General features: G+C 36.3%; 1 protein-coding gene across 5 annotated transcripts in view; it reads left to right on the top strand.

Moving 5' to 3' along the window:
• The window catches only part of LOC115222505 (calponin homology domain-containing protein DDB_G0272472), a 281,038-nt gene that overhangs the window by 29,159 nt on the left and 239,609 nt on the right, over positions 1-12,270 (top strand). The window lies entirely within an intron of this gene.

Here is a 12,270-nt window from a genome sequence, read left to right as displayed (position 1 = left end):
TTTGAACCATGAAGTGCAAGGCCAAGAATTTTGTAAGCAAAATTACAGTTAATTAAAGTTAATTACATTAAATTACATCAATACTAGTACTTCACTGTTACTTCATGTTACCAACACTGGAAGAACAAGTAGTAGGATTAGAAAATATGACAAAAATGATTTGAGGACATACAATAGATTTTAACCCATTCAACCATTTTATTATAATAATAATAATAATGGCCTCTCCCATCAAAGATGATGTATGAATGTTCAGCTTTTACTGAACAACTTACACAAATGATTTGTTTATAGTGATCAAATGTTTGTGCTATACATTAGTTCAATCCTTCCATCAAATAGACATTGACTGAATAATAATAATAATCCTTTCTAATATAGGCACAAGGCCCGGAGTTTGTGGGGAGGTGGATAGTTGATTACATCAACCCCAGTATTGATTGGTACTTAATTTATCAATAATAATAATAATCTTTTCTAATAAAGGCACAAGGCCTGAAGTTTGGGGGGAGAGGACTAGTTGATTACATTGATCCCCAGTGTTTCACTGGTACCTAATTTATTGACCCTGAAAGGATGAAAGGCAAAGTAGATCTTAGCAGAATTTGACCTCAGAACATAAAGACAGAAGAAATGCCATCAAGTATATTTTGCCTGGTGTGCTAACAATTTCACCAGCAAACTACCTTATATAGTAACAATAGCAAGAGCACTCAGAGTGCACAAACCTCCCCCAACGCAACACTAACATCCTCTCAACAATTAGCCAGAGATGATTTTTAAAATGAGAATATCTGAAATAAACTTGACTGCTCTTACAAACGAGAATACTAAAAATGAACCCGACCACTCTCAAAAATTAAGTAAAATAAACCGGAAAAATAATCCAGAATCCTTGTCTGGTCCTTGATCAATCCCAAAATGTAATCAGGTTGTGTCAGTCACAAGGCTAAACATCCTTGAAAGTTTCATCTCAATCCATCCAGTGGTTCTAGATATATCTTGTCCACAGACAAACAAGCAAACATGACTGAAAACAATACCTCTGCTTTCACTAAGACGGAGGTAATAATAATGGTTTCAAAGTTTGGCACAGGGCCAGCAAGTTCAGAGAAGTGGGGTAAGTCAATTACGTTGACCCCAGTACATAACTGGTACTTATTTTATTGACCCTGAAAGGATGAAAGGCAACGTTTACCCCAGTGGAATTTGAATTTTATGGTAATAATAATAATAATAATAATAATCATGATAATTCTTTCAAATTTTAGTGGTAGGGGTTAGTTGAGACCACCGACTCCAATACTTGATTGGTACTTCAGTCCCAAAAGGCTGAAAGGAAAAGTCAACCTCAGTGGCATTTGAACTCTGAAAGAAACAGGGTCCAGAAGAAATAATAATAATAATAATAATAATAATAATAATAATTTCTGAATAGGCACAAGACCAAGAATGTTGAGGACACTAGATTAGTCAATAGAAGAAAAAAATAGACAAGCAACAACTGGTGTGTTCAAAGGCTTTAATTAACTACAACTCCTCTCAAATATAACAATTTCATATGTCATTATTAAGAAACACATTTTTCTTTTCCATAGTGTTGTGTGTGTGTGTGTGTGTGTGTGTGTGTGTGTGTGTGTGTGTGTGTGTGTGTGTGTGTGTGTGTGTGTGAATAGGTGATCTATGATCATTTGCCAATGTTTCAGAATTGTTAAAGAATTGGACAAAAGGTTTTGCTGTATCAAGTTATAACTTGGAGTTCAGATTCAGCCAAGGTGGACTTTGCATTTTATTCTTCAACATTTGATGAAATAAAAAATACCAGTCATGGACTGGAGGTGGTGGTGGTGGTGGTGATAGGAGGGACTGAACATAATGGTCAACCCACTACCACCACCCACCACCACCACCATGACTAACATTTGGAACCTTGTCTCAGTGTGTTTAGGAATCAATATTTGTACTTATGTGATGCCTGAACTTGTATCACAATCTGATTGTTCACAGTCACTTCTACAGATAATTAAGTAATTGTACCCCAGCCACACACACATACAAAACCTGTCTCTTTCACACTTATACATACACACAAAAGTGTACATACTTAAAAACACATACATTCCCACAAATGCATTTGCTCCGTTTTGATTTTTCACGCATCAACAATGTCCTCAGACAGTTTGGTGTCACAGGCTGAACTGATTGGTCAATTGGTTCTTGATTGGTGGTTCTATCATTCTGGCTGTTAAGTAGATCCAATATTCACTCTTAGATCATTTCATGATCAGATTATTCCACTGGCTGCATGGGCAAATGTTTGGTTACTGTTCTTTAGTCTTGATCCAACCTCACTTTAGCAGACCCATTATCAAAGGTATCCCAGCTGTAACCATCTTGTTTTTTGTTCTTCCTCAGTGTAGTATACTCTAGGCTACATAGTCCAATGTATCCTTCATTGGTGCTGAAAAGTTCCTAGCTTTGGGTAAAAGAAAATACAGGAGGATCAATTGATTATGATTTTATTCAATATATTCCCCTCCCAGATTCACACACTTATTGCAGTAGGTCTTCAGTTTTTCTAATTCCTGTAAAAGAACTTGAAAGGTTAGGCTTCCAGCCAGGCCTTTCATGATACTCTTAAAGCCAGGAACTTTTCAACACCCCCTTATGTATGATGGCAGGGTAGGATTTAAGGGAGAATTTGTTGCTATTTCTAACAGGTCAAGCAATAAATATGATGTTTCCTTGTTAGTATTTGGTGACTGGTTAAGGTAGAAGTTTAAAAAGCAAGAGAACCATTTTCTGTGTTTTGTCTCTTTAACTCGTATTTTTCTTCCCCTTCTGAATTTAGGATTCAGCAACATCAATGACTTTTCTGTGGAGTCTCCAAGACTAGTAGGGGTGGATGGAGTTAAAATGGAAGGAAAAATCAAAAGTTGAGGGTGGTTGCTGCAGGCTACCTCACAACAACCTCTTTAGGTCACAGATGGATTCTGAATATTTACAACTGGATGGACTCTTGGCACCCAAGGACCAGGGGGTGGTGCTAATGTGGATGATGCTTCTTTTTACCAACCCTGACCATCCTGGAAATGGTTTCTTTTTTCTCCATTTCACTGACAAGGCTTGGGTTCTCTTGATGTTATGCTAGAAGAAAAGCACCAAGCGCTGGAATCTGACCTTAAGTCATGACATGGTGATGGTGATGTCAATTTCTGAACCATATAGCTATTCACACAATGAAAACTCTCAAAGGACCTCGTTGAGGCACTGAATGGTAGACATAGTAATGTATTCTTAATGAAATACTTCTAGGATGATGGTATTAGTGGTCCCACTTACTTGTAAAAGGCCAAACTTCGTCACATCTAGGCTAATTCACTTTTAAATTAGTTGTGCTATTAGCTGTGCTGCAATACACACACGTGACACAGATACTTGCACACACGCACACACACACACACACACACACACACCACCATCATCATCATCATGTCTATTTTTCCATGCTTGCAAGGGTTGGGTAGATCTTCGTCAGAGCATTTCACCACTTGTTGTGACTCTTTATCATCTCTTTGGTGAGGTTCCGCATTCTAAGATCACCTACCACCTTTTCTTCTTTGGCCCACTCTATACAATTACCATTTTTCAATATTCTACAGATACTTCATTTCATGAATTGATGTCTGTATTGAGATATATTTGGATTTTTGCTGAAAGTATCCTTTTAGTTCTGTGTGTGTGTGTGTCTGTGTGTGTGCATATATGATTAAAAAGTAATGTAATAATACATTACAGAGGATATATTATAGCAATAATTCATCATCATCATTGTTTAACGTCTGCTTTCCATGCTAGCATGGGTTGGACGATTTGACTAAGGATTGGCGAACCAGATGGCTACACCAGACTCCAATCTGATCTGGCAAAGTTTCTACAGCTGGATGCACTTCCTAATGCCAACCACTCCGAGAGTGTAGTGGGTGCTTTTACGTGCCCCCAGCACAGGAGCCAGTCAGATGGTACTGGCAGCGGCTACGTTCAAAGGGTGTCTTTTACGTGCCACTTACACAGGAGTCAGTCCAGTGGCACTGGGAATGATCTCACTCGAATGTTTTTTCACATGCCACCTTATGAATATATCAGTGGCCAAACACGTTATCATAAAATACATAGAAGAAAAATGTTTATGATTATGAACAAGTTGCAATTATAACCGAGAGGGTTTCAAAACCCTTGTTTAGAAATAGCAGTCATGTGTGTGCATGTGTTAGTATGCAGTTCATACAAGTGAATTTGTTTCCAGTCTTCTGTGGATAATGAGCATCTGGCTGTAGAAAATCTGCCTCAACAAATTCTGTTTGATTCATGCAAATACAGAAAAGTGGACATTAACTGATGATGATGATGTTGGTATTTTCTGTTGTGTCTGGGGAGAGTCATTTTCTTTTTGTGCCTTATAATATAACACACTCATCGGTAAAATTTCCACTTCTTATTTTTATTTTCTTTAAAACTATTGAAAAGGTTACAAGACGCAACAAAAATTTTAGGAAAATAAAAATAGGAAATAAGTGGAAATTTTACCAATGAGTGTGTTATATTATCAGGCACAAAAAGAAAATGACTCTCCCCAGACACAACAGAATATGCTTCAACGCATGAACTCATATAAAGAATCTTGCAAACCAAATCCAAAAACGAAAGATGTTGGTATATATATGTATGTAAATTGTATGTTCATGTGTGAGCGTATATGTACGTATATGCACACATACATTTATGCATGTGTGTGCAAGGATATATATATATATATAATATATATATATATATAACTGACATGGATGTATAATACATGCACAAAATTCAGGTGGATTGGACTTATACAGAAATGCACAACTAACATTTTTTTTTTCCTATGCACAGAACCATATCTGTTTGTGCTTTCATGCTCGACTGATGGTTGTTACAAAGTGCTGTGCAAATACAGGATAATACAGTTGTGAAAGGTTAAGTGATGGCAACTGTTATGTTACACAGACGCACACTCACAGCACACGTGTATAGCTTTCAGATGATCTGGCTTCATTCAGCCAAGCATGGCCATCACTGGGAAGCAGCTCTATACACATCAGTGCTGCCAGTGTTTGCTTAGAGGCAGGAGTGGGGTTGTTTTGATATTGCTGCTGCTGCTGAGTAGAAAAGGTTCTCACTTCCATTCACCTCTTGTTAAACTCTGATCCTTTCATCATCATCATCATCATTATTATCATCATTGCCATTATTATTATCATTGTAGTCATCAACATCATTGTTATCATCAATCATCATTATTGCCATTTTTACATCTGTTTTTCCATGCTTGTATGGGTTGCACAAGTCTCCTCTCCCACAGCACCATGCCACTTGTTGTGATCCTTCGTAAACTCTTTGGTGAGATTCCACACCATGAAATCAGACTTCATTTTTTTTTCTCCCACATCTTCCTTTCACATGGATCACTTAGTACTTCTTTACCCAACTGTCACCCCCCCCACATACACACATCACATGTCTCTACCACTTTAGACTTCTCTCTTACACACTACATCTCATTCCTCTTATACCCAGTTTTTCTTTCATTCTCCTTCATTCACACAAACATTACACACCCGGCAAAGCATGCTGGCCTCATTTCTATCCAACCTTTACACATATTCTACATTCAGTGTATATGTAGAGCTACCATGTAACCCCACTCTTCAAATGTTTAAAATGTATGTGTATGCATGTGTACAAATGCTTGCATTTGTGCTCATATGCCTATATGGGTATGTACGTGTGTTCACATATGAATTGTGTGTATGTGTGTGCACATTCACTTCCTTGCGCCTGGATACTTCTATATGTTCTGTGTGTGTATGTATGTGTACATGCACATGTACCTGTGTGTCTTGATATGTCTGTGTATGTGTGTTTGCATGCGTATCCCTATGTCTAGGAATGTGTGTGTGCACGTTTATATGTGTATACATGTTTTTATTTATGTATGTTTTTTGTATGTGTTTGAGTTTGTACATGCACAAATATTCATGTTTATGAATATTTGTGTATTTGTGCATATACATATGTCTGTCTGTCTAGGAATGTCTGTGTGTGTGTTTGTACCTATGTTTGTATGTTTAGGAACATGTTGTGCGTGTGTGTTTGTTCATGTGTGTAAATGTGCCTATATATTTATGACTGTTTGTGTGTGTGTCTGCTCAAGCATACATATTATTCCTGTGTACCTGTTAACTTAATATATCTGTTGGTAGTTTCAGCAGGCAGCTAGTCAGTTGTTCGTTACGATTTCATATATTATGCTTCATTTAAATTATAAAAGAATGCTTATTATTACACTGTCTTGTAATAAGATAGAACAGCTTACATCTTTTGTTTGCTAATAGTACAAATAACTTGGTTTGAGCTTACCAGAAATCAGTTGAAGGTTGACATGTTAAAATCTTGAGACTAATAACCAAAATACCTTGAGTTTAACAGCACAACTATAGGGAAATATTACCTTGCTTGTAAATAGGTGAGCTTTGGTAATTGGAAGGGCATCAGTCTGGGGAAATTGGAAAACCTACCTCAGCAAATTCTGTCTGGCCTATGCATTGTCGTCATCATCGTTTAACATCCATATTGCATGCTGGTATGGCTTGGATTGTTTGCTAGGATCACACCGACCCAGAGACAGCATTGTTCTCTAGTGTCTACTTTGGCATGGCTTCTATGGCTGGATCCCCCCTTTTTATTCTGATGCCAACTGCTTTACAGTGTGTACTTGGTGCTTTTTATGTGGCACTGGCACTAGTGTGCCATATAGCTTGAAAGACCAAGATCCATGTCAACTGAGTGGGGCCAGAATAGAGAGGAACATGGCTTTGTGTCCCCTTATTGATGCTCACATGGATAAGTGGACTTTGAAACAATAATAATCAATCAAGAATAGGTGCCATTCAGTTAATGACACATTTCTCTCAAACTCTGCCATTTTGTACCTCAGTAAGAAATTATTGTTAGTCTAAGAATTATAGACGGAGGAATCAGTAGAGAACTGGATAAAATTTCTTGTAAAGGGCCAGGTAGGTATGACATAATCCATTGATTCATATCATTCCTAATGATGATTGCTCATCTTGTCAGATTGTAGCTGTTTCATTCAGCTGGATTATTCCAGTTTACTTTAATCCCTGCATGTGCACAAGTATGACTTTTCATGCCATACATCCATCGCCGTAAGACTTAATAAAATTACAAAACAGATAATGAAATTAAATGATAGTGTAACATTTGTGCATCATTGTGTTTAAGTACTGAAAGCTTGTACATTTTTACCATTCTTTTGGTCATCCTAGTAGGTTCTATTTCAAGAAGACTGATACTATAATACTATTTTGACTGAATTTTACATCAAAGGGAAGTAGTGTGATGGGGATGGAGTTGTCTGTAAATTATTAGTATAGGGTCCACAATTTTTGACAAATCATAAAAGTTCTGTTTCAAAATGAGTTTGGGAACTGCTTATTTAAGAAAAAAAAAAAACAAAGCAACCCACTATTTCTAGCAAATTGGGTAACCTTCAGTGCTATTTTTAATCAATTTGGAGTCAGATTTCTGAGAAATTGGATGGAATATTTGTGCTGCTGTGTTTGATTTATGTTGGGATGATGTGACTGTAATGACATCTGTGTATGAGGCAGCAGTAAGGTCATGCAGGTATCGGTAATTGAGGAGTCAGTGAAAGGTTGGATTCTTGTGGTTCTATTTTCTTTATTCATTGGTGAGAAAATATAAAAAAAGTGTGCCAAAAATAAATTGGAATAGATCCAATTTATGAAAAATTGGCCAGGGACATAATGAAAAGAAATCAATATTTCTCGGAAATATTGATTTCTCATAAATCTGTAGGCTATTGGATTTACTGGCAGTTGTAATCACATTCTTAATATATGTTTGGTACATATTTTTCTGGGTCTAAATAGATAAAAGCTAACATAGGTGAGGCTAGAGGGATTTGAACTCAGAATGTGGATGAACAAACTGCTGCTATGAAGCATTTAATCTTCTGGTATGGGTTAGATGGTTTAACGAAACTAGTAAGCTGGAGAGCTGCACCAGGTTCCAATCTGATTTGGTATGGTTTCTATGACTAGATTCACTTCCTAACACCAACCACTCCAAGAGTATAATAGGCGCTTTCCATGTACCACCGGCATGGGTGCCAATTACATGACACTATCATCAGCCTCAACTATGATTTCACTTGGTGTGATGTGTCTTCTCAAGCATGGCATATCACCAAAGGTCTCAGTCACTAGTCATCACCTCTGTGAGACCCAATGTTCAAAAGGTGCTCTTTATGTGCCACTGGTATGGGTGTTTGTTACGTGACACTGGCATCAACCATGACTATGATTTCACTTGGCTTGACAGGTCTTTGTATATATTGTTAGTTTTAATAATTTCCCTGTATATTTTATGAACTTAATTAACATTTTAGGTTAGCATAAAAACTTCTTAACTTTGCGGGATCAGCATCATTGTCATTTTAACGTCCAGTAGTTTATGCTTGCATGGGTTGGACGGAGTTTATTGAAGGAGAATTTTTTTGGGCTGGATGCCCTTCCTGTTGCCTCACCTGTTTCTAGGCAAGGTAATATTTTCTCATTGTTAGACATGTTCTTGCAGAATAGTGGAAATAAATGATGTTACTTGTATGACAATGGTTTTACAACTATCATGCAAGGTCAAGATAAGGAGTCACATACATATATACAGACATCACTCCATACATGCTTCACTCCACACATGCATCAGATCATCAATCAATCAATCAAAAGTGGCTATGGAGATAGTAAGTAGATAAACACAGTTGAACTTGAGTTGTGTGTGCTCCATGTAAATATATTTCAAGCAAAACTGTTTTATCTACCTTCCTACATACACACACACGTGTGTGTGTGTATGTATATATATATATATATATAGATATATATAGATATAGATATAGATATATATAGATATAGATATATATAGATATAGATAGATATATATAGATATATATAGATATAGATAGATATAGATAGATATATATAGATATAGATATATATATATATATATATATATATCCCTCTCTCTCTTTCGGAGAGGCACAAGCACCTATACGCACATATACACACACGGCAGTAACTTCCACCTACCGAATTCAATCACAAAGCTCCGGTCAGCTCGGGGCTATAGTGAAAGACACCTACCCAAAGTGTCACGCAGTGGGACTGAGCCCGAAACCATGTAGCTAGGAAGCAAGCTCCCTAACCACACAGCCATGCCCGCGCATATATATATATATATATATATATAGGTAAGTCATCTTAGAGTTCATAAATCAGAAAGAAATGCATGCGTGTATCTGTTAATTATTATCTGTGGATAATGCTGTACATTTTAGATGATATATATATATTCATCTTGTTTTAGTTATTGTGTGGTTGTCATGCTGGGGCACCACTCCGAAAAGATTTTAATTGAACACATTGACCCCAGTACTTTTTTTAAAGCCTGGTGCTTATTCTATCAGTCTCCTTTGCAGAACTGCTGGCTTATGAAGGACGTAAACAAGCAGACACACAACAGGCTTCTTTCAGTTTCCATCTGCCAAATCCACTCACAAGACTTTGATTGGCCTGAGGCTATAGAAGAACATTCTTGCTCAAGGTGCCATGCAGTGGTTGGGAAGCAAATTTCTTTCCACGCAGGCAATACTAGGGGCCAGTTTGATAGTAGAAAAAGAATATTAAAAAATAAATGAAAGATACTTGACGTTAATTTTTTTGTTCTTCTTTGGGAAATTTATATATATATTTTTTCAATTAAAAAATAATTATTTCCAGTATGACTTGCATATTTAAAAATATATCTGATATAAATACATATCTTTTAGCTGAATAATGTGTAAGTTATAAATAGTAAATATTACATGGCAATATTGTACATTATCTATGATAAAATTATCTAGTCTATAGAGTTTACTAAAACTTTGTTTAGGCCATATCTTTATGCTTACTCCACTTCACTACCCTTAAAAAAATTTTTTTTTTTTTTGAATGCAGGTATTAGTATAAAGGTATTCTTTAAAAGTTCGTTCATTCAGAAGGAATCTATGAATGACAAATACACCTCAGAAATTTGTTAGCTCCCTTGGTTCTGTAGTTTATTTTATTTATTTATTTTTTCTCCTCTTTCGTAGGGGAGGAAATCTATACAAGAAATTACTAAGAACAGTAACTCAAGAATGACACGGTTATACACATATAGTACACACCTACACACAACACTATTGTTTTAAAGTTTGTCATCTAGATCGGAGTTCGAATATGATTTGAGTTACTTTTGTTTCCTCTTAAATTTTAAGATTATTCCTGCAATGGGATTACATTCATTAAATCAATTTTTAAAAAATTTCTTACTGGTTATTAAAACAAAAATTTTAAAATTGGTCTTGAAACGAATTTAAATTTAAAAATACACCTTCGCATGCGTATATTTGTGTGAGTATATTTGTGTGTGCGTGTACTCACACTCCCATACACATATATGTATCTAAATGGGTGTATTTTATATTTGCGTGTGAGTGCGTCTTGTAGTCTTTTCCAGTCATTAGATTGCAGCCCATACTGGAATACGAATTCAAAGGCTTCCAAACATAGATGTAACTACACCCCATACCCACAGAAATAATACGCTTCCACACAATTTCTATCTACCAAATGTACTCACATGCCTTTGGTCGGCCTAAAGCTATAGAAGATGACTTGCTCAACAGGCTTGGTCCCAGGAATATTTTGAAGAGAGAGCACAAAATCAGAAAAGAATGCAGTTCTTAGAGAAAAGGATGTGTGATATTATTTAGAAGGGCACACTTTTCCTGAGGGTGGCACGTTCCTCTCAGACTCCACCCCACCAAACACCAACCCACTTGTATCTGCCCCTGCTCAAGATGCCACACTGTGGGACTGAATTCAAGGTCATGTGATCATTGAGTGAACTTATTAACCACACAGCCATGCCTGCAGCTATTGTGTGTGTATGTGTACACATATGCTTATCTATATGTGTGTAATATATACAGGTATATTTATAAATGTAAATGTGTGTGTGTGTGTGTGTGTGTGTGTGTGTGCATATGCATGTGTACATAAGCTTTTGTATATGTGTATGTATATATGCGAGTGAGTGTGTATGTATGCTTATTCTTTTGGTTTTTCACATGTTTCAGTCATTCACTGCGACCATGTTGGAGCACCGCTTTTAGTCAAACAAATCGACTCCAGGACTTATTCTTTGTAAGCCTAGTATTTATTCTATTGGTTTCTTATTGCCGAACCGCTAAGTTATGGGGGCTGTAAACACACCAACGTCAGTTGTCAAGTGATGAGGTGGGGGGCGGAAGGGACATGCATGCATATTTATAAATGTAAATGTGTGTGGGAAGGTGGGATGGTATGAAAACTGAGCAAAATGGCCTAATACAGGTAAATATCAAAAGGGAAATGAATAAAAAATAAAACAAAAACAAGAGAAAACCAGCCCCTAAGGGAATATGAGCTTGATGGAACTTTTTCTACTTGTACATTTTGTGGCAAAAATCTACCTGTCTGACACAAGACTTGAATCTCACATAGAAGCAGGCAATAAGGTACTTCCTACTGATTATGGAAAATGTCACATATGCCACAGGATTTGCAAATCTCAAAATCACCTCAAGAAATATTTTAAGATCCTTTAAGGTCAGATAATACAGGGCTGTTCAAATTGTGTCGAAATTAGCATTCAATTTATGTGGATAGCTTTTTAAAGTATGTCTCAAGTACTGGGGTTGATTTAATCATTTACACACCCACCCTTATGAAATACCAGGCAGGCCCTGTGACTTGAAGACCAACTCTGGTTTAAAAAGCCACATTAGATGTCATGCCAGAACTGAATATCATACACACTCACATGGTCAAGCTTTGTATCGAGCTAAAAATAATAATGTATGTATGTATGTGTGTGCATGCATGCACATATGCTTGTGCATGTATGTGTATGTATATATGTGTTCTGTATATATGCATGTGAATAACGTATGTATATAATATATATATATATATATATATATATGTATGAATATATGCATATATATTTGTGTTTATGTATGTTTATATATGTATATAGTTATGTGTTTATATATATATATATATA

Source organism: Octopus sinensis, linkage group LG20, assembly GCF_006345805.1.
Source record: "Octopus sinensis linkage group LG20, ASM634580v1, whole genome shotgun sequence".
NCBI classification, from domain to species: Eukaryota; Metazoa; Mollusca; class Cephalopoda; order Octopoda; family Octopodidae; genus Octopus; species Octopus sinensis.
This window is presented reverse-complemented; position numbering and strand designations above follow the sequence as displayed.